This window comes from Topomyia yanbarensis, chromosome 3, assembly GCF_030247195.1.
Source record: "Topomyia yanbarensis strain Yona2022 chromosome 3, ASM3024719v1, whole genome shotgun sequence".
NCBI lineage: Eukaryota > Metazoa > Arthropoda > Insecta > Diptera > Culicidae > Topomyia > Topomyia yanbarensis.
Window position 1 is genome coordinate 186,050,607 of NC_080672.1, and position 22,138 is coordinate 186,072,744.

At 44.1% G+C, this 22,138-nt stretch overlaps 1 protein-coding gene across 21 annotated transcripts in view; it reads left to right on the forward strand.

Moving 5' to 3' along the window:
• LOC131691078 (metabotropic glutamate receptor 8) overlaps window positions 1–22,138 on the forward strand; it is a 1,433,400-nt gene that overhangs the window by 191,955 nt on the left and 1,219,307 nt on the right. The gene's annotated exons all lie outside the window — the stretch shown is intronic.

Below are 22,138 nucleotides of genomic sequence, written 5' to 3' on the forward strand. Positions count from 1 at the left end.
AGTACAATTATCTCAACCTAATAAATTCCTAGAAATACAAATCTTTTACGGTAGTGCAATCCATCAACTTTTTAAGAGGAACGAAAACCATCGAATACAGCGGAAACATAAGAATATTGCGCATTCAAAGCAATTGTCAGTTCAACCGTAAAATGTCAAACTTATCTTACGTGGAATGAAAAGATACAACAATCAAGTAAACTCAAACATTTTTATACGAAGTTTAAATAAAAAAAATGCAATGCTTTGGTAGTTCGGAGAACGCACAAACTGGCCAATTTTAACCGTTGTGTGTCCGACGCGGTAACCGGGTACCTTTTTAAGTGTCAATTAATTAAATTCCTATGTTTTATCCATAGCTGAAAATTGAAACTTTGTGACATCTTAGAACTTCACTAAGTCAAGCTTTTGGGTTAATAATATTGTTGATATAGTAAGGGTGGGAGTGAGGAGGGGCTCCTGATTTTTTTTACTACGTAACAGACCGACGTGGGTACCCGGGTACCCACAAAACTAAAATGCCCATAACTAAGGTAATATCCAGCCGATTTCGATACTTTTGGCCGTTTTGGATTCAGGAACTCATCCACTTTTGGACTTGGTAAAAATGAATCGGGTTACTTCATTCGGTTCCCGGGAATCCGGGTTTCCGGAAGCAAGTTCCTGTGACCCTAACAATAAAAAACAGACTTCCGAGACAATTTGAAGAGTTTTGATACTCATATTGCTAGTACATTATTAAAATTTACAAATCATATCCTAGTACTGGAACATTACTCCGGAAAATCCGGATTACCAAAAACCAGATCGATTATTCCTGTTCTATTGTACAGAATCAAAAAGTGGACGAGTTCCTGAATCCAAAACATCTAAAAGTGTCAAAATCGGCTAAAGGAAGCCATAGTTATGAGCATTTCAATTTGTGGGTACCCGGGTACCCTCGTTGGCCTGTTAAAGGTGTTTTTTTTTGTTGGACACATAACTGTTAATTGTTTATGAAAACCCGCATAAATTGCGGAAATCGGGCTGAACATCCTCGAAGGTCCTCAAAATACATAACGATATTGTAGAAATCAGTATACATCAGAAAGTTTTTAAGCTCTGAAGATTCGTTTTTGCAATATGCACAATCGATTAAAAGAAAATTAATTATATAACCATTTGACTAAACCAAAACAAATAGTTTAAAAATGCTTTTTTATTTCAATTCGCGTTTTATTATTCCATCTGGAGTGCTTGATACTTCCTGCATCTTTTTCAAAATAACTTTTATATGAAAATTATAATCTTTAGAATATCTTGTTGATAACTTTACGATTCCAATTTTCTTTTTGAATAATGGCATTGAAATCATTGGTCCCATATACGAAATTGTGCGTCAGACGAGTGGCTCAGAAAACAAATAATCTTTTAATCAAAATGCAACCAAGTAAGTCAAACATCTTACTGACAAGTTTTCCGACCAGTTACATCTAAAACTTCGAAAATTTGCTTTAAAAAGTTGATGAACGATGCATGAAAAGAGACTTCAGCGTATTAGTAAATTGGCGGTCATTTGTGTAATGTAACAATCATTCACAGTTGATTGTTTGATTTGTTTATTGGGGCTTTAATCATATGGTCATTTGCCCACTTTACAGTTTACCGTTAGCGTTCAAAGATAATTGTGAAAGAACATATGTATAACTTATTATAACATCACCGTTATATGCGTACATTAATATCATATTAGCAGCCCAATGATATCACCAGAAGATATAATCTTGATATATGTTTGCTTGCCCTGCTGATTGGGATATCACAAAGATAACACAGTGAGTAATAAATATCAACATGAGATATAAATTTGATAGCTTTCTGTTATGTCGTTCTGATAGGGTTCCCTCCCTCTTGGAGGCCACTGTCTAGGTTCCTCTGTCGGACTTCTCCCGACATTCCGCCCTCTTGGCGTAAGTCTGCTGTTCCGGTCTTGCGACACGAACAGCTTTCCGGAGCACCAGCAGGCTCTGCTTCAGCTCCTCGATTATTGCATCGAGCTGCTCCACCACTTTGCGCATCGCGGATAGTGGCCCGTCCAGCGCGTTGGTAGGGCTATTTTCTACCACTGGTGCTATCGGATACAGCACTCGTCGCTCCACTACTCTCCCCACGGGGGGGAGACCTCGCCAAACCACCTCTAGCAAAGGGTTTCGGCACCTCCGTTTGTTTATTGTTTTTGTTTTTATTCACTTCATTCATGTTGATACCCACAAGATGCGCGAGAAAGAAAGGTCCGCCACGCCAGAGCTCCGCAGTAACGTGGTAATGGACGCTTACTATGGGGGTTGCCCAGGTACCCCACAGGCTCCGTTAACGATCGAGCATCTTTTTCACCCCCTCGATCACTCATCCCTCGGCACGGGTCGCTTCATGCCTTGGAATTGGGGTTATGACCTATCTTGCTTTACGTGGTGACCGCGGCCCAGATCATCTCAACCATCCTCCTTTACCAGGTCTTTGGACCTGTAGCTTTGGTTCTCAATAGTTCCAGGTTCGTATGTTATTACAGACATGCTACTATTGATATCCGTCATTCGCTAGCGGAGTTTGGTACTGCCATCTTTTTTTTACAATGGAGAAGACCTTTACGTCCTAGCCCAGTACACGTGCTATTGGTAGGTGTCCAAGCTACCGCACGGGGTGTACTGGGGGCGTGTCGGACTCGAATGGTGACGCTGCCATTAATACCGACTAAACTCCATTGGGCTCCGCCATCGTTCCTCCCAGGAACTACCTCTCGGTATTACTTCTGGGGGAATGTACTTATTCACTCTCACTCACGCGTTCATACGTCCTGTATGAGGCTTACTTAGGTGCTCTCTCTATCGCACCTTCTTTCACTCTCAAACACTCCACATGAGGCTGACTTTTGTGCTCACCTTTTTCGTTCCTTGCGAGGCTGACTTGTATGCTCACCTTACTCATTCCTTGCTAGGCTTACTTTTGTGCTCGCCCCACCCATACCATGTGAGGCTGACTTGGGTGCTCACTCTATCACCTGGTTCACTCTCGATCGTGCCACTCTATTGTACCTCTATTACTCCCCCTGGCATCCCATATGGGACATTTTTCTTAGGCCCCACTTCTGACATACCATGCGAGGCTGACTTGTGTGCTCACCTTTTTCATTCCTTGCTAGGCTTACATTTGTGCTAGCCTCTACCATACCATGTGAGGCTGACTTTTGTGCTCACCCTTAACATGCCGTGTGAGACTGACTTGGATGCTCAGCCTTTCACTTCTCTGCCACGCCATGAGGCATCGATAGCTAAGTCCCAACATACTACGCTACGACCCTCCCGTCTTGGCATGAGGCAGTCCACTTATACGCCTATACACTCGCTCTTCTGCCTTGCTTCGGGGTGGCTGGGTTTACCCCTTACGCGGTTGCCAGTCGCCTCGCCGAAACTGCCTCAGCATGAACAGACCATTCACTCCCTTTTTCGCGCTTGGCCTTTTTCGCTCCTACTAACCAATCGCTAGTTAGCCGTGCCCGTCGTCTGTTGGTCGGTTCGCCAGATTACCTGTAGCCTACAGGCAATCTGGGTGGTAGCAGCCGAGACTGCGTTCCACTTCTCCACCGATTGACACATCCGTTGAATAAGGGTATCAGGGGTAGCCTACAGGCAATCTGGGTGGTAGCAGCCGAGACTGCGTTCCACTTCTCCACCGATTGACACATCCGTTGAATAAGGGTATCAGGGGTTGTGTTCCAGCCACAGACGTCAAGCATTGCTCTTCTTTCGACGTCGAACCGAGGACATACGAACAGTATGTGTTCGGCCGTTTCGTCTACACCTGGGCAGTCCGGGCAGGCTGGGACCTCCGCGTGCCCGAACCTGTGGAGGTACTGTCGGAAACAGCCATGACAGGAATTGTGTCAGGTGGAAGTGAACTTCCCCATGGGGTCTTCCCACCCAGCTCGATATGCTAGGTATCAGCCGGTGGGTCCACCTACCTTTCGAGGAGTTGTCCCACTCACGCTGCCATCTGGCGACCGAGGTCACCCTGGTGCGCTCGCGGGCTCCTCTATTTCCACGTAGCTCGAAGCACTCCTCATCTTCCCGAATGACCAGCCCGACTGGCATCATGCTCGCTATCACGCAGGATGCATCGTGTGATACCGTGCGGTAGGCAGATATCACTCTGAGGCACATCACGCGGCAGGTGCTCTCCAGTTTCTGTAGGTAACTGGTTACCCTCAGTGCTCTTGACCATGACGGGCCGCCGTACCTGAGGATAGATACGGCAACGCCTGCCAGTAACCTACGTCTACTGGCGCACACCTTTGAGCTGTTGGACATCATCCTCGATAGAGCCGCAACAGCAGTCGACGCTCTCTTGCATGTAAAGTCGACATGGCTGCCGAAGGTCAGCTTGTCGTCTATAATGACTCCGAGAGACTTCAGACTTCTCTTTGAAGTGATCGCGACTTCTCCCACATGGGTAACTGCATGTTGTGCCGACTTGCGGTTGTTGACGATAACTACCTCCGTCTTATGATGAGCGAGCTCCACGCCTCTCGCGCTCATCCATTCCTCCACCGTGTTGATCGCGTGTTCTGCGGTTAGTTCTACCTCAGAGGTTGACTCCCCGTAGACCTCCAAGGTTACGTCGTCGGCAAAGCTTCCAGGATCCGGTACAGACCCACCGGTAGGCCTAGCCGGTGTAACGAGAGCGCGATGGCATCCCAGCTCGCGCTGTTGAATGTGTTCTTCACGTCAAGTGTCACTAACGCACAGTATCGAATGCCTCGTCTTTTTCGTTGGATCGCTGGCTCGTGAATTACTATATTTCATAGGTACGCATGAATTAGTTTATTTTTTACTTTATTAGTTGTATCACTGTGTATTACTTTATTTTCGTTGTATCACTGCTAATCCTACGAACTGCGATAATCGTAATTGATGTTAAAATGCCCACTTGTTACAATATTCTTTAATTTAGAATAATGAGTATCGTAATCACTATATTTGCTTTACGGTAATGTGATCTTCCCGCCTCCAGAGCTTGATTGGAAAATGCACTTATCAACTCGCTGGCAGGCTTGTCTGTATAGACTTTACTCTGAGAGAGTCTCAGACCTAAACAAAACATTCTTTACACGCTCGCGAGAGTAAAGACCCCGGTGAATAGTTCATTATGACTCATACTCGGAGGCCTTTACTTTCTACAACAGCGTCGCCATCTGCTGCTAGCAGCAACAAACTGTGTTTAATTAAACAAAGTGTTTATTCGTTATGGCTTGGAAAGTGCGAGTGCATCAAAATATCAGCTTAGCTTAAGGCTGTAGCTGGTGATGTAACCCAGGAAATTAGCTTCCATGGTGCACCACTTGGAGAAATTTGTCAGGGTTGATGCTGGCCGAAAACTATGGGCGCTGCATGCCCCCTTACTTACTGAGCTTGATGTTGCCTCGGAGAGACGCATCATCAAGACAATTGCGCGGGTTATATATAAAATTTGTGTCAAAAATTCCTAAGATTGCCATTACAAAAATCATATTTGTTGTTACTTTTGTCAAAACCAAATATTTACGATTTTCTATCATTATTTGACATTTTCTTAACATCCTAACTTTACGGTGGTCCCAGTGTGCACCTCTTCCTGCTTCCAAACGTTACATCCACTCTCGGCTCCTCGACTCGGTTGAGTAATGGTTCTCGGAATTCAGATTTCGGGTCCCTCGTGCGGCAGGATATTTCCAATTGGTTGAGACGTGACATCCTTCTTTGTCCACAGATTGTTGTCCTCTTGGGCCATGGTTGCTTGCTCATACATATTGTTTCGATTCTGTCTTCTCCGTTCACGTTGTTGATTTTTATTATTTCATGTTACTCATTTCCTCGATTCTGGTTAGAATTTATTTGTTGTACCAACCCCGATCGATTACATTGATATCGACGTCCTTTACGTATTTGTCGACATTGGTATCTCCCTCAACGTTTGGCTTATCCGGGAGATTTGTCTGCTTGCTTGCTACCTTCAGGCCATATTGATTGTGGGCTACTGAGACGCTATTTTCAATTACACAGACCGGGTTTGACTGTTCCGACTGTGGCTTTAATCTTTGGTTTAGGCTGATCCAGGTTTAGCCTTCGTTGTCAATACTCCACTCTCAGCTTCATTGAATTTCTCGTTAATAATGGGCTGTCCTGCTTGTTTCGTATTTTGACCATTCTTCCACCTCCGAGATCCCCTCCATCTTCTTCCCGTCACCACCTGCAACCGTCCTTTCCAAATCCATCCTTGTCGAACGCGTTGGGTAGTGCTCGTGTCTACCTTCTCCACAGGGTACACACTACTCTGGACTTCTGTTTCCACTTTATACAAAATCTCCTATTTTTAGTCATTATATTTTTCGTCAATAGACGTGATTTGCTTATTTGTCCTACCGTTTTGATAATTTGACTGTTATAGATTATTATTGTGTTAAAAATATAAATGAACTAAAAATTTTTTTTTTTGTTATCTTCAATCTCAACTTTTAATTTACTATTATTTCGATTTCTGTTTGTTTTCAATTATTTACTATTTGTCGTACATTGGTATCTCCCTCAACGTTTGGCTTATCCGGGAGATTTGTCTGCTTGCTTGCTACCTTCAGGCCATATTGATTGTGGGCTACTGAGACGCTATTTTCAATCACACAGACCGGGTTTGACTGTTCCGACTGTGGCTTTAATCTTTGGTTTAGGCTGATCCAGGTTTAGCCTTCGTTGTCAATACTCCACTCTCAGCTTCATTGAATTTCTCGTTAATAATGGGCTGTCCTGCTTGTTTCGTATTTTGACCATTCTTCCACCTCCGAGATCCCCTCCATCTTCTTCCCGTCACCACCTGCAACCGTCCTTTCCAAATCCATCCTTGTCGAACGCGTTGGGTAGTGCTCGTGTCTACCTTCTCCACAGGGTACACACTACTCTGGACTTCTGTTTCCACTTTATACAAAATCTCCTATTTTTAGTCATTATATTTTTCGTCAATAGACGTGATTTGCTTATTTGTCCTACCGTTTTGATAATTTGACTGTTATAGATTATTATTGTGTTAAAAATATAAATGAACTAAAAAATTTTTTTTTGTTATCTTCAATCTCAACTTTTAATTTACTATTATTTCGATTTCTGTTTGTTTTCAATTATTTACTTTACACTTTAAAATTTGTCGTATGTGAGATTAATCTTGCTTATAGTTTATTTTAAAATGAAACCGACTCGGTTTGGCAATCTTCCTAATCTATTCTTGTCGGATATGTATTTCAAGCAAGAACAAGGGTGTTAGTTGTTAGTAATTGCCCCCAATTCCTTCTTTTTCCCCAGATGTGTTTTTTTTTTGTTCGAGATCTTTTGCTACTTTGCTCGTTTTAATAATTTCGAGTTCTTTTGCCTGTTGTGCTCGGTTTTTAGTAATTTTTTTTTTAAATTTTTTTTTTTGGCTCGAGATGGATAATATTTTTTTGTGTGTTCCTCGAGTTGCGTCTTTTTTTTGTAATTGTGTTTTTTTTCATAATTTTTTTTTCATAATAAAATTTTTTTTCTTTAAATTTTTTTCAAAAATGTTTTGTGTCGACAACATTTGTCGAAGCGAGGTAAGTATTTTTTTGCGGGAATACTTGATTGTCTTCCTTCCTGTCTATCGTGGCTATTGTGTATGTTGCTTCGACATCTCCCCCTATCCAATTGAGGTTGACCCAGGAGGGTACCTGTAAATAAAGACTTAAATTCCCGAAAAGATACATGGTATTGCTAACCATGCGGTTATGAAGGAAAAGTACTCTGAAATCTTACTTACCATAATTAGCTCTATCGATCCTAGAGAGTACCTGAAAATTAAAATTGCCAAGGTGGACTGATGCGCAACTTGTGAAACCAAATCGAAATTCTCTTAATAATATTTAGAAAGATAGGAAAAAAAAATAACGCACTTTGGCTGATTTGCGACTCTTGTGAAATTTAAAATGAAATTCTTCTGCAGTGTCTGTCTCTACTGCAACTTGTTGATAACTTTCTTGTTTTGGCATGTTTGCCCTTTTCATAAAATATTTCCCATCTGGGCGTTTTCTCGCCATTTGTTTAACTGCATTTTTTATATTTATATTTTAACCAGTACTTGGACGGATTCATGTCACGCCTCTTTGGTAAAATGTAATCTTCTGAGCGTGTTCGCTACACGTCTCTTTCTAAATCGTTTAATAAAAATTTTCTATTCCCACTTTCACGTTTTTCCTTACGCTTTCATCACCTATATGTCATAGTGTCCATTAACACTTTTCTTTAATTATGAAACTTTTTCCCTTGTTTTCACCGCTAAGATCTCCGAATGATTATTCCCTTCGTCTTTGTCTCGTATTCCTGTTCTTCACCCTTTTCGCCCTTACTTGGTTTGTCCTCGTTTGTCAACCTCTTCGTCCTATCTGAAATTTTAAACACTCGTTCGTACTTCATTCATTTATCACACATCCCTTGTGTATCACTCACCCTTTTCACTCCAGGGGTCAGACTTCCCCTTGCTCATTCATTCTTGTGTTCCCATCTCGATACTTCGGCATTGTTACCTCCGGAGTTTCAAATCGTAGTATAGCTTACACGATCCGACTTAGAAAATACGCGACCTCTTGGCTCTAGCTCTGGTCCTTTGACTCTGGCTTTACTTTTATTTTGGCTCTGGTTCACTGACTCAGGCTTTCTTGTATGTTTCTTTTTATAACATTGTGATCGGCTCAGGTCCTTTGACTCTGGCTCTTGACTCTTCACTTTTATTTCGGCTCTAGTTCGATGACTCAGGCCTTCTTATATTTACCTTTTATAACATTGTATTCGGCTCAGGTCCTTTGACTCTGGCCCTTCTGTATTTTTTTTTCTTAGTTTGGTTCAGGTTTCTCGGACTCTGACCATCTCTTGTATTCGATTTTGTTATCAGTGTTTTGCAACCTTCATTCTGGATGCCCTTTTTCCATGTATTCAACTTATATTACTTTTATTCGCCGTTCGTTGGGTAGTGCTCGTGTCTACCTTCTCCACAGGGTACACACTACTCTGGACTTCTGCTTCCACTTTATACAAAATCTCCTATTTTTAGTCATTATATTTTCGTCAATAGACGTGATTTGCTTATTTGTCCTACCGTTTTGATAATTTGACTGTTATAGATTATTATTGTGTTAAAATTATAAATGAACTAAAAAATTTTTTTTTGTTATCTTCAATCTCAACTTTTAATTTACTATTATTTCGATTTCTGTTTGTTTTCAATTATTTACTTTACACTTTAAAATTTGTCGTATGTGAGATTAATCTTGCTTATAGTTTATTTTAAAATGAAACCGACTCGGTTTGGCAATCTTCCTAATCTATTCTTGTCGGATATGTATTTCAAGCAAGAACAAGGGTGTTAGTTGTTAGTAATTGCCCCCAATTCCTTCTTTTTCCCCAGATGTGTTTTTTTTGTTCGAGATCTTTTGCTACTTTGCTCGTTTTAATAATTTCGAGTTCTTTTGCCTGTTGTGCTCGGTTTTTAGTAATTTTTTTTAATTTTTTTTTTTGGCTCGAGATGGATAATATTTTTTTTTGTGTGTTCCTCGAGTTGCGTCTTTTTTTGTAATTGTGTTTTTTTTTCATAATAATTTTTTTTCATAATAAAATTTTTTTTCTTTAAATTTTTTTCAAAAATGTTTTGTGTCGACAACATTTGTCGAAGCGAGGTAAGTATTTTTTGCGGGAATACTGGATTGTCTTCCTTCCTGTCTATCGTGGCTATTGTGTATGTTGCTTCGACATCTCCCCCTATCCAATTGAGGTTGACCCAGGAGGGTACCTGTAAATAAAGACTTAAATTCCCGAAAAGATACATGGTATTGCTAACCATGCGGTTATGAAGGAAAAGTACTCTGAAATCTTACTTACCATAATTAGCTCTATCGATCCTAGAGAGTACCTGAAAATTAAAATTGCCAAGGTGGACTGATGCGCAACTTGTGAAACCAAATCGAAATTCTCTTAATAATATTTAGAAAGATAGGAAAAAAAATAATGCACTTTGGCTGATTTGCGACTCTTGTGAAATTTAAAATGAAATTCTTCTGCAGTGTCTGTCTCTACTGCAACTTGTTGATAACTTTCTTGTTTTGGCATGTTTGCCCTTTTCATAAAATATTTCCCATCTGGGCGTTTTCTCGCCATTTGTTTAACTGCATTTTTTATATTTATATTTTAACCAGTACTTGGACGGATTCATGTCACGCCTCTTTGGTAAAATGTAATCTTCTGAGCGTGTTCGCTACACGTCTCTTTCTAAATCGTTTAATAAAAATTTTCTATTCCCACTTTCACGTTTTTCCTTACGCTTTCATCACCTATATGTCATAGTGTCCATTAACACTTTTCTTTAATTATGAAACTTTTTCTCTTGTTTTCACCGCTAAGATCTCCGAATGATTATTCCCTTCGTCTTTGTCTCGTATTCCTGTTCTTCACCCTTTTCGCCCTTACTTGGTTTGTCCTCGTTTGTCAACCTCTTCGTCCTATCTGAAATTTTAAACACTCGTTCGTACTTCATTCATTTATCACACATCCCTTGTGTATCACTCACCCTTTTCACTCCAGGGGTCAGACTTCCCCTTGCTCATTCATTCTTGTGTTCCCATCTCGATACTTCGGCATTGTTACCTCCGGAGTTTCAAATCGTAGTATAGCTTACACGATCCGACTTAGAAAATACGCGACCTTAATAATCTTGGCTCTAGCTCTGGTCCTTTGACTCTGGCTTTACTTTTATTTTGGCTCTGGTTCACTGACTCAGGCTTTCTTGTATGTTTCTTTTTATAACATTGTGATCGGCTCAGGTCCTTCGACTCTGGCTCTTGACTCTTCACTTTTATTTCGGCTCTAGTTCGATGACTCAGGCCTTCTTATATTTACCTTTTATAACATTGTATTCGGCTCAGGTCCTTTGACTCTGGCCCTTCTGTATTTTTTTTTCTTAGTTTGGTTCAGGTTTCTCGGACTCTGACCATCTCTTGTATTCGATTTTGTTATCAGTGTTTTGCAACCTTCATTCTGATTGCCTTTTTTCCATGTATTCAACTTATATTACTTTTATTCGCCACCTTTCCTTCGATTGCATCTTTTTCATGTTTTTATTATATCCCATATTTTATATGACAGTCTACTTGACTCGTTAATAAAAAAAAAATTCCCACTATCTGGCTTTACATTTTCTACCATTTTAAATTGCTTTTTATCGACAGACACTGCCTATTTTATTTTAAACTTTTCATTTTTTTCGGACTTAAACCTTTTTTTTATTAAACTTTATGTCCTCTCCATAGATTTTGCAACTTCTGTCCGACACCTATGGGGTTGGCTTTAACTAACACCAATTCACCCCACATAGATTGTCGTTCGTTGTCAATCTCATATTAGATTATACTTTTCGTTTCTTTTTGTAATATAACTATTAACCACGTTCAATTTAATTCTTAATAATTTTGTTTTATCGGCTTGAGACAATACTGATAAATAAATGCAAAAAAATAGTTTCCGTGTATTTCAATTATTAACATGACACAATTAAAGTATTATTGAACCCAACAAATATACCCAGTCGTTTGTATCGAATCAAAAAAAACCAACCCAATCATCTAAACACCGTGTCGGCCTTACCCCATCCAAAAACTGTCGGTCTTATCCCAACAGCGCATTTTTTTGTTAAATGCTCAATTAACAGTATTGAAATACTCAAACATTTGAGTATTTAAATACTCAAACATATCTTCAATACACAATAGAATAGAATGTGTGACAAATATGGTCATTTCCAAAGCTTTTGTGTTATTAAAACGGTTGAATGTATCAATTAAAAATGACATCCAAAAGCGCATCAACTTTTTCACTTATTTTGTTTATTTTGTTACCGTTTAATAAACCCATATGGCATCGATGTGTATCGAAATGCCTAAAATATTCGTACTAATAATATCCTGTCATAATTATATGATTTAAAATTTGATATCTTGTAAAAGTCATGGGGTGTCGGGCTTACGCCCAGTTCCCCTATTATAAATTTCATACACGGTGCTCTCCAACAAAACCGTATAACAAATATTTTGGTAATCATAATTAAGCCTTCTTGATGTTCTAACGTAAGCTAAATAAACTACATCATAGCTGCACGTGATTCATAAAGTAATTAATTAGTCACTTTGCGCAAAGCAACGTGTGACATAATATAGTCTTGACCGTGGTCAAGACAGTACATAACAGTGTTTTTATCCAAAGGTTAACATCGTATTCTACTGGCCTGCACGATTTTAAGTTATTATTTTCGCGGTCAAGTTATTGAAACCTGACCTTCAATTTTCGACGCTTGCATTTGCTCGAACCTGACATTTAATTCGTTCTTCCAACTGTTTTGCGCTATGTAGTTAGTTCTGCCGTTGTTTATTCAAACAGCTGTGCTGCATAGCGGAGCGAAGAAAAAAAAATGCTGACCAAAAATTTTGTTCATGGGCGGGTCAATTGTGTTTGTTTTTAATTTTTTTTTGTTTCTTTTTTTGGCAACCTATGGCATGCCACTAATGGCTTCTCGCAGTCGTGCTTTTTATGAAGCTTGCTCCCTTGGTAGGAGACTGGTAAGAACCGCTCGAAAGTGTTAAAAAAAACAGCTGCAATGCAACTTTGGAATGAGAACTGTACTTAGCAATACCCAGATTGGGACCAAATCTATATTGATAATGTGAAACTCAGACGTAGCTCATACGTTTCTGTTTATTTATTAATTTGTTAAAAGCAAACACAAACACACATAGTGATGTGTGCTTTCCCATTTTTAAATTGATTTGCCAGAGGCTTGTTCTGAGCGATACTAACAATGTATGTTTCCCTGGTATTGGGTGATGCTTAATTCTTATTAATTTTCGAACTTTCTGTGTTTCCGAATGACCGACTTAGTACCCTCCGGTATTATGCCAGGAGGTCGGGTTGCATTATATGCTTTTTTTTTGTGCAAGACGGTTTTCATATTGAATGAAACGTTGGACAGCTACTTTTGCGTGTCACTTACATTGTGCTGCTCCGGGTCATGATACCCTGGTAGAGCTTTCTGTGGATCTTTAATCAGTGATCCTTATATCCTTAAGGAGGGTTGATATTAATAAGAAAAATTGACCTGATAGCTGGACTCGCCATTTCTATCGGTCTGTTAGTGTTAGTATAACAAATTTGTCATCGAGTTAGTTTTGTCATCAATCTGAAAGTTAGTGATTATTTGCTTAATTTATTACTTAAAACCCCGTATATAGCACCCCTATCCTATTTGTATTGAACTGACACAAGTCAACATCTCAGCGGGCGCACAATTCATGATCCCCACTGACAGTTCAAATTGTTCCGCTTGTCTCGCTCGAAGCTCGATTTTCGCTAGCCAGATTCCGTACGGTATGACTCAATTTTATTAGATATTTAGTAAAAAGCGAGAATATTGGATAGCTAATTGAAGAAATGTGTGGTGTTGGACATGCCGGTGAATACCAAATAAAAAAAAATTACCACATAGTGCATCAACAAATTAAACGAGTTCGACTACCACAAAAACTTAAACTTAAAGACAATGACGTTTGATTGACAGTCGTTGTCTGTTTACTTACCGTTTCTAACTGTACGAATCGTACTCCTGATGAGATGCACGCTGTTGCTTCCTCTTTTCCGTGGAGCACTTAAGACTTAAAATTCCAAAAGGTGCTGCCCGCCAGATGAGGTCAACACGCTTATGACTGGTCTGCAAACTGCACTTCTTCAACGCCTTTTTTTCCAACCGTAAAAATTCAATTTATTCATTCAACAGTGTTTGCATGGGGAGAGAACTTTTCGATTTCAACTTCAGATCACAAGTAACTTCTAAATCTCTTATGAACTGGTTCACTACTTTATCTTCGTTGGTTATGTTAAATTCGCATCACTCGCCACTCCATATTCCGTTAACTAGCGAACTAGTAAAGATACAATTCAAATCAACACAAGATTCACAGATAAATATCCAACGGAGGATCACCTCGTACGCACCAGCTGGTTTACTATCTTTAATAGCTGAAACCGATATAACTACAGATAAACGCAAAGCTCCGTAAGCTCAACGGCTGGATTTGGCCCAATTAGAAGCCCGGAGTGAATCACACTCTCACTTTCTCACTGTTAGGCACCAGCCAGAAATGTTCGCGTCCTAGGCTGCCTCGCCTTTTTGCACTGTCACCACATGAATTACTTTATTAGTTACTTTATGGCTGAGTTCCGATTAAGCAGATCACTGCTCCTCACAATTATCTTCTACCGACTGACTGACTAATTACAATTTGACCCAAAAGACTTTTATCATATCGTCTGTGTAGACTTTACTCTGAAAGAGTCTCAGACCTAAACAAAACATTCTTTCCACGCTCGCGAGAGTAAAGACCCCGGTGGATGAATCAGTGGTTCATTATGACTCATACTCGGAGGCCTTTACTTTCTACAATAGCGTCGCCGTCTGCTGCTAGCAGCAACAAACTGTGTTTAATTAAACAAAGTGTTTATTCGTTTCCGTAAGCATATGGCTTGGAAAGCGCGAGTGCATTAAAATATCAGCTTAGCTTAAGGCTGCAGCTGGTGATGTAACCCAGGAAATTAGCTTCCATGGTGCACCACTTGGAGAAATTTGCCAATGTTGATGCTGGCCGAAAACTATGGGCGCTGCACTCGGCACTATTTATCACTGAGTTGAGAGCGTCCACTGTGGACTTACCCTCCCGAAAGCCAAACTGGTTGCTTGACAGACCGTCCGTACCTTCCGCGTACGGGGTTAGCCTGTTGAGAATGATCCTCTCAAGCAGTTTGTCAGTCGTGTCGATCAGACAGATTGGTCTGTACGCCGATGGGTCGCCTGGCGGCTTCCCGGGCTTCGGCAACAGCACCAATTTCTGCCTTTTCCATCTGTCGGGGAAACGGCACTCATCAAGGCATCTCTGCATAGCTAGCCTGAACATGTTCGGGTTCGCTATGATCGCTACCTTGAGAGCATTGTTTGGAACTCCAAAGCCCTGGAGGTTTGTTCATTGCTAGGGATTTAGCCACTGCGAGCAGTTCTTCATTCGTCACTGGAGCCACCGTTTCGGCCGTGCCCGCACTGTCTCGTAGTGCAGGTGGCCAGGGCCTTGTGGCTCGAGACGGGAAGAGTACTTCGATAATCGTTGCCAACCGGTCCGGAGACCGTTCTGGGGGTGAAGAGCCCCCTTTGGTCTTGGCCATCACAATCCTGTAGGCGTCACCCCACGGATTCGCGTTGGCACTCTCACACTGGTTGTTGAAACATGCTCTCTTGCTGCTTTTAATGGCCTTGTTAAGGGCCAATTTCGCAGCTCGAAACACTTCACGGCGGTTCTCTCTTGCATCCTCGGTGCGAGCTCTTTGCATCCTACGTCTAGCTCTGAGGCAGGCTGACCGTAGAGCTGCAATCTCGGCACTCCACCAGTATACCAAGCATCTGCCGTTTCTTGGCAGTGTTTTTCTCGGCATAGTGGCGTCGCACGCGCGTGATAGAACAGCTCCCAGCGCATCCCCGCTTAGACTGTCGGTGTTGGCCTCCAGTCCCAGGGCCGCGGTGAAAGCTTCGCTGTCGAAGTGATTGGACTTCCTCCCGCGTACCTGACAGGGATCTCCCGCCCTCGGATGCTGCACACCATAGTTGCTCCTAAAGCGGATTGCTAAGTGATCGCTATGGGTGTAGCCTTCGTCTACCCTCTATTCCATGCCTGGAACCAGACTCGGGCTGGCAAATGTTACGTCAATCCACGCCTCCACCCCGTTTCTACGGAATATACTAGCGGAGCCATTATTAGCTAGCACAGTATCGAGTTTCGCAAGCGCCTCCATTAACGCTTGACCCCTGCTATTTGTACAGCGGCTACCCTACTCCACTGCCCAAGCGTTAAAGTCTCCCGCTATGACTACCGGTTTCCGGCCCACTAGATCTGACGAGATTCTGTCGATCATCTGGTTGAACTGTTCTATGGGCCACCTTGGTGGAGCGTAGCAGCTGCAATAAAACACACCATTGATCTTGGCAATCGCAACACCCTCGGCGGAGGAGTGTATTACCTGTTGAACCGGGAACCGTCCCGTTGTACAGATTGCCACCATTCCAGACCGTCCGATATCCAATTGCCGTTGCCGGCAGGGATGTTGTACGGGTCTGATAGGAGGGCGACATCTGTCCTCGACTCCGAGACCGACTGCCACAGCAGCTGTTGGGCTGCTGCACAATGGTTAAGATTTAGCTGTGTGACGTTCACGGTTTCTTCTTATTTACTTCACCGAAGGGACACGAAGCAGCCCCGCTCCTTATGCCCCTCCTCGCCGCAGCGACGACATAGTTTGCTCCTGTCTATGCCCTTGCACTCGTAGGATTTGTGGCCGGATTCCACTGAAGGCGGCTGGGGTATGCTCATTGGGCATACCGACCAGCCGATCTTCAGCTTACCTTTCTCGGTTACCTTTTTGGCATCCGCTTTCAGTAACCTGAGGTAGGCTACTTGGGTGCCAGAGGGTCCCCCTCTAAATCGCACAGAGGCCCGCTCGATTGTCACGTCGCATTGCTCCTTGACGGCTGCGACGACATCTTCTGCGGTCGTGAACTCGTCCAGATGCTTACACTGGAGAGTCATTTCCGCCCCTAGTGACCTGACTTGGGCGCCTTCACCAAGGACCTCTTGGGTCAAGGCCTTGTACACCGCACTAGATTGTGCGCCTCGCTTCAGCACCAGAAGCATTTCTCCCGTGTTGGTGCGTCTCACGCTACGCACATCTTGCCCAAGGGCCGAGAGGCTTTCGGCCGTCTTCATCGACTTTAGGACGTCGGCGTATTTGTCCTTGTCGGTTTTTAACCACAAGGCCTCGCCTCTGTCCTTGGCCTTCTTCGCGGGCCGCGGTACCTCCGGTGTCGGTGCCGGCTTCTTCTTGGTGACCAGCGTCCAGGGGTTTACGCTTCCCTGCCCCGGTTGCCCCGGGTTGCTGGTACCATCGCTATGCCCAGCGAGGTCACTCTCACCCTCGCTTACCTCGGCCAAACGGCGTTTGGCCTTAACGGTTGCACGCCGTGTGGTGTCGGTTTTTGTACCTTCGCCTGGTGACTTCCTAGGGCGCTTCGCGTTCGACGCCGTCTTACGATTGCCCTTGCCTTTGCCCTTCGAGGGGACTCGGCCGCCGCTTCGAGCGACATGGCTGCTCCATAGAAGGTGAAGGCCACTGTCTGAGTACCTGTATCGACCTTCTCTCTTCCCTCCCTCTTGGAGGCCACTGTCTGGGTTTGTCGGACTTCTCCTGACATTCCACTCTCTTGGCGTAAGCCTGCTGTTCCTGTCTTGCGACACGAACAGCTTTCCGGTGCACCAGGAGGCTCTGCTTCAATTCCTTGCTTATATTTTGCTTTGCGCTAGTGAACTCGATTATTGAATCGAGCTGATCCACCACTTTCCGCATCGCGGATAGCGGCCCGTCCAGTACGTTGGTAGGACTATTTCCTACTACTGCTGGGGGTCACTGGTGCTATCATATGCAGCACTCGTCGCTCCACTACTCTCCCCACGGGGGGGGGAGACCTCGCCAAACCACCTCTAGCAAAGGGGTTTGGCACCTCCGTTTGTTTATTGTTGTTTTTGTTTTTGTTCATCTCCATTTTAGTACCCACGAGTTGCGCGAGAATAAATGTCCGCCACGCCAGAGCTCCGCAGTAACGTGGTAGGGGACGCTTACTGTGGGGGTTGCCCAGGTACCCCACAGGCTCCGTTAACGATCGAGCATCTTTTTCACCCCCTCGATCACTCATCCCTCGGCACGGGTCGTTGCACGCCTTGGAATTGGGGTTATGACCTATCTTGCTTTACGTGGTGACCGCGGCCCAGATCATCACAACCATCCTCCTTTACCAGGTCTTTGGACCTGTAGCTCTGGTTCTCAATAGTTCCATGTACGTATATTATTACAGACATGCTACTATTGAGATCCGTCATTCGCTAGCGGAGTTTGGTACTGCCATTTTTTTACAATGAAGAAGACCTTTACGTCCTAGCTCAGTACACGTGCTATTGGTAGGGTCCAAGCTACCGCACGGGGTGCACTGGGGGCGTGTCGGACTCGAATGGTGACGCTGCCATTAATACCGACTAAACTCCATTGAGCTCCGCCATCGTTTATCCCAGGAACTACCTCTCGGTATTACTTCTGGGGGGATGTACTTAATGTACTCATTCACTCTCACTCACGCGTTCACACGTCCTGTATGAGGCTTACTTGGGTGCTCTCTCTATCGCACCTTGATTCACTCTCAAACACTCCCACATGAGGCTGAATTTTGTGCTCACCTTTTTCGTTCCTTGCGAGGCTGACTTGTGTGCTCACCTTACTCATTCCTTGCTAGGCTTACTTTTGTGCTCGCCCCACCCATACCATGTGAGGCTGACTTGGGTGCTCACTCTATCACCTGGTTCACTCTCGATCGTGCCACTCTATTTTACCTCTATCACTCCCCCTGGCATCCCATATGGGACATTTTTCTTAGGCCCCACTTCTGACATACCATGCGAGGCTGACTTGTGTGCTCACCTTTTTCATTCCTTGCTAGGCTTACTTTTGTGCTAGCCTCTACCATACCATGTGAAGCTGACTTTTGTGCTCACCCTTAACATGCCGTGTGAGACTGACTTGGATGCTCACCCTTTCACTCCTCTGCCACGCCACGAGGCATCGATAGCTAAGTCCCAACATACTACGCTACGACCCTCCAGTCTTGGCATGAGGCAGTCCACTTATACGCCTATACACTCACTCTTCTGTCTTGCTTCGGGGTGGCTGGGTTTACCCCTTACGCGGTTGCCAGCCGCTGCGCCAAACTTGCCTCGGCATGAACAGATCATTCACTCCCTTTTTTGCGCTTGGCCTTTTTCGCTCCAACTAACCAATCACTAGTTAGCCGTGCCCGTCGTCTGTTGCTCGGTTCGCCAGATTACCTGTAGCCTACAGGCAATCTGGATGGTAGCAGCCGAGACTGTGTTCCACTTCTCCACCGATTGACACATTCGCTGAATAAGGGTATCAGGGTTGTGTCCCAGCCACAGAGTCAAGCATTGCTCTTCTTTCGACGTCGAACCGAGGACATACGAACAGTATGTGTTCGGCCGTTTCGTTTACACCTGGGCAGTCCGGGCAGGCTGGGACCTCCGCGTGCCCGAACCTGTGGAGGTACTGTCGGAAACAGTCATGGCCTGCCAGGAATTGTGTCAGGTGGAAGTGAACTTCCCCATGGGGTCTTCCCACCTAGCTCGATATGCTAGGTATCAGCCGGTGGGTCCACCTACCTTTCGAGAAGTTGTCCCACTCACGCTGCCATCTGGCGACCGAGGTCACCCTGGTGCGCTCGCGGGCTCCTCTATTTCCACGTAGCTCGAAGCACTCCTCATCTTCCCGAATGACCAGCCCGACTGGCATCATGCTCGCTATCACGCAGGATGCATCGTGTGATACCGTGCGGTAGTCAGATATCACTCTGAGGCACATCACGCGGTAGGTGCTCTCCAGTTTCTGTAGGTAACTGGTTACCCTCAGTGCTCTTGACCATGACGGGCCGCCGTACTTGAGGATAGACACGGCAACGCCTGCCAGTAACCTACGTCTACTGGCGCACACCTTTGAGCTGTTGGACATTATTCTCGATAGAGCCGCAACTAGAGCTTCCATTTCCCGGCGGTTTTCAGCTTCCCGGGATTCGGGAAATAAATAATAGATTTCCCGGGAAATCCCGGGATCCCGGGAATACAGAAGAAAAAAAAGGTGAATGATTTTCTTGAAAACAAAAGAATAAATCGAAAAGTTTTAAAACCCGTTTGATTGCATGTATATCTGTCCTAAAGGCAGTTGTCAGAAAATGGCGATTTGGTGGCCTACACATCATTCAATCATTCGATAACTCGTCAAAAGTTTACGCAACATCAACTCCTTTTGATGATTTTTCTTGGCTATATGCATAACCTACATTTTGGTAATTACGATTACAATTGGGACTAAACGCAGCTGCTGGAGTTACTGTCCAAAATTGGAATTCGTTGTTCTGATACGATGGAATGTAATCAATTTAATGCAAAGCACCTTCTTTAATAATCTTGGATGAAACGATCGAGCTGCTTCAGGGTAGTGGGCAGTCATTTCCGATCAAATGAGAAAATGTGATATATGGAATCCATTTCCGTCACAGTAAGATCAGCATCATTTCGAATTAAGTGTGAATCAAAATCAAGTAGATAATGGACGAACTGTACAGCGATGGACGAATCCCACTATCGATTTCTTGTTACGGGTGAGTATCTGGATTGTTTGATCTTATCCCTTCAAAAATCCTTTCAGCATCCTTGAAAGCGACATTCAAAGAGTGTGGATGCGCATGATGTTGGACAGGTACAGCGTAATGTATTGCTTTTCATACATTCAAAAATTTACAGATATTACACCTACGGTATAACAAATTAGACGAAATATGCATTCGATGAACTGACCAAATATTTCTGCAGACGTTCTAGAAACATTCCTGGATGGAAGCTCTAGCCGCAACAGCAGTCGACGCTCTCTTGCATGTATAGTCGACATGGCTGCCGAAGGTCAGCTTGTCATCTATAATGACTCCGAGAGACTTCAGACTTCGCTGTGAAGTGATCGCGACTTCTCCCACATGGATAACTGCATGTTGTGCCGACTTGCGGTTGTTGACGATAACTACCTCCGTCTTATGATGAGCGAGCTCCCACTCATCCATTCCTCCACCGTGCTGATCGCGTGTTCTGCGGTTAGTTCTACCTCAGGAATTGACTCCCCGTAGACCTCCAAGGTTACGTCGTCGGCAAAGCCGACGATCTTGACCCCAGGAGGGAACTTTATTCTCAGAACCCCGTGATACATGATGTTCCATAGCACCGGACCTGCGGGACTCCTGCGGTAATCGGAACCCTTTTCTGACCGGCATCGGTCTCGTATAGCAGTACGCGGTTTTTGGAAGTAAATTTCCAGGATCCGGTACAAACCCACCGGTAGGCTAAGCCGGTGTAACGAGAGCGCGATGGCATCCCAGCTTGCGCTGTTGAATGCGTTCTTCACGTCAAGTGTCACTAACGCACAGTATCGAATACCTCGCTTTTTCCGTTAGATCGCTATCTCGGCAGTATTTATCACTGAGTTGAGAGCGTCCACTGTGGACTTACCCTTCCGAAAGCCAAACTGGTTGCTTGACAGACCGTCCGTACCTTCCGCGTACGGGGTTAGCCTGTTGAGGATGATCCTCTCAAGCAGTTTGTCAGTCGTGTCGATCAGACAGATTGGTCTGTACGCCGATGGGTCGCCTGGCGGCTTCCCGGGCTTCGGCAACAGCACCAATTTCTGCCTTTTCCATCTATCGGGGAAACGGCACTCATCAAGGCATCTCTGCATAGCTAGCCTGAACATGTTCGGGTTCGCTATGATCGCTGCCTTGAGAGCATTGTTTGGAACTCCAAAGCCCTGGAGGTTTGTTCATTGCTAGGGATTTAGCCACTGCGAGCAGTTCTTCATTCGTCACTGGAGCCACCGTTTCGGCCGTGCCCGCACTGTCTCGTAGTGCAGGTGGCCAGGGGCTTGTGGCTCGAGACGGGAAGAGTACTTCGATAATCGTTGCCAACCGGTCCGGAGACCGTTCTGGGGGTGAAGAGCCCCCTTTGGTCTTGGCCATCACAATCCTGTAGGCGTCACCCCACGGATTCGCGTTGGCACTCTCACACAGGTTGTTGAAACATGCTCTCTTGCTGCTTTTAATGGCCTTGTTAAGGGCCAATTTCGCAGCTCGAAACACTTCACGGCGGTTCTCTCTTGCATCCTCGGTGCGAGCTCTTTGCATCCTACGTCTAGCTCTGAGGCAGGCTGACCGTAGAGCTGCAATCTCGGCACTCCACCAGTATACCAAGCATCTGCCGTTTCTTGGCAGTGTTTTTCTTGGCATAGTGGCGTCGCACGCGCGTGATAGAACAGCTACCAGCGCATCCCCGCTTAGACTGTCG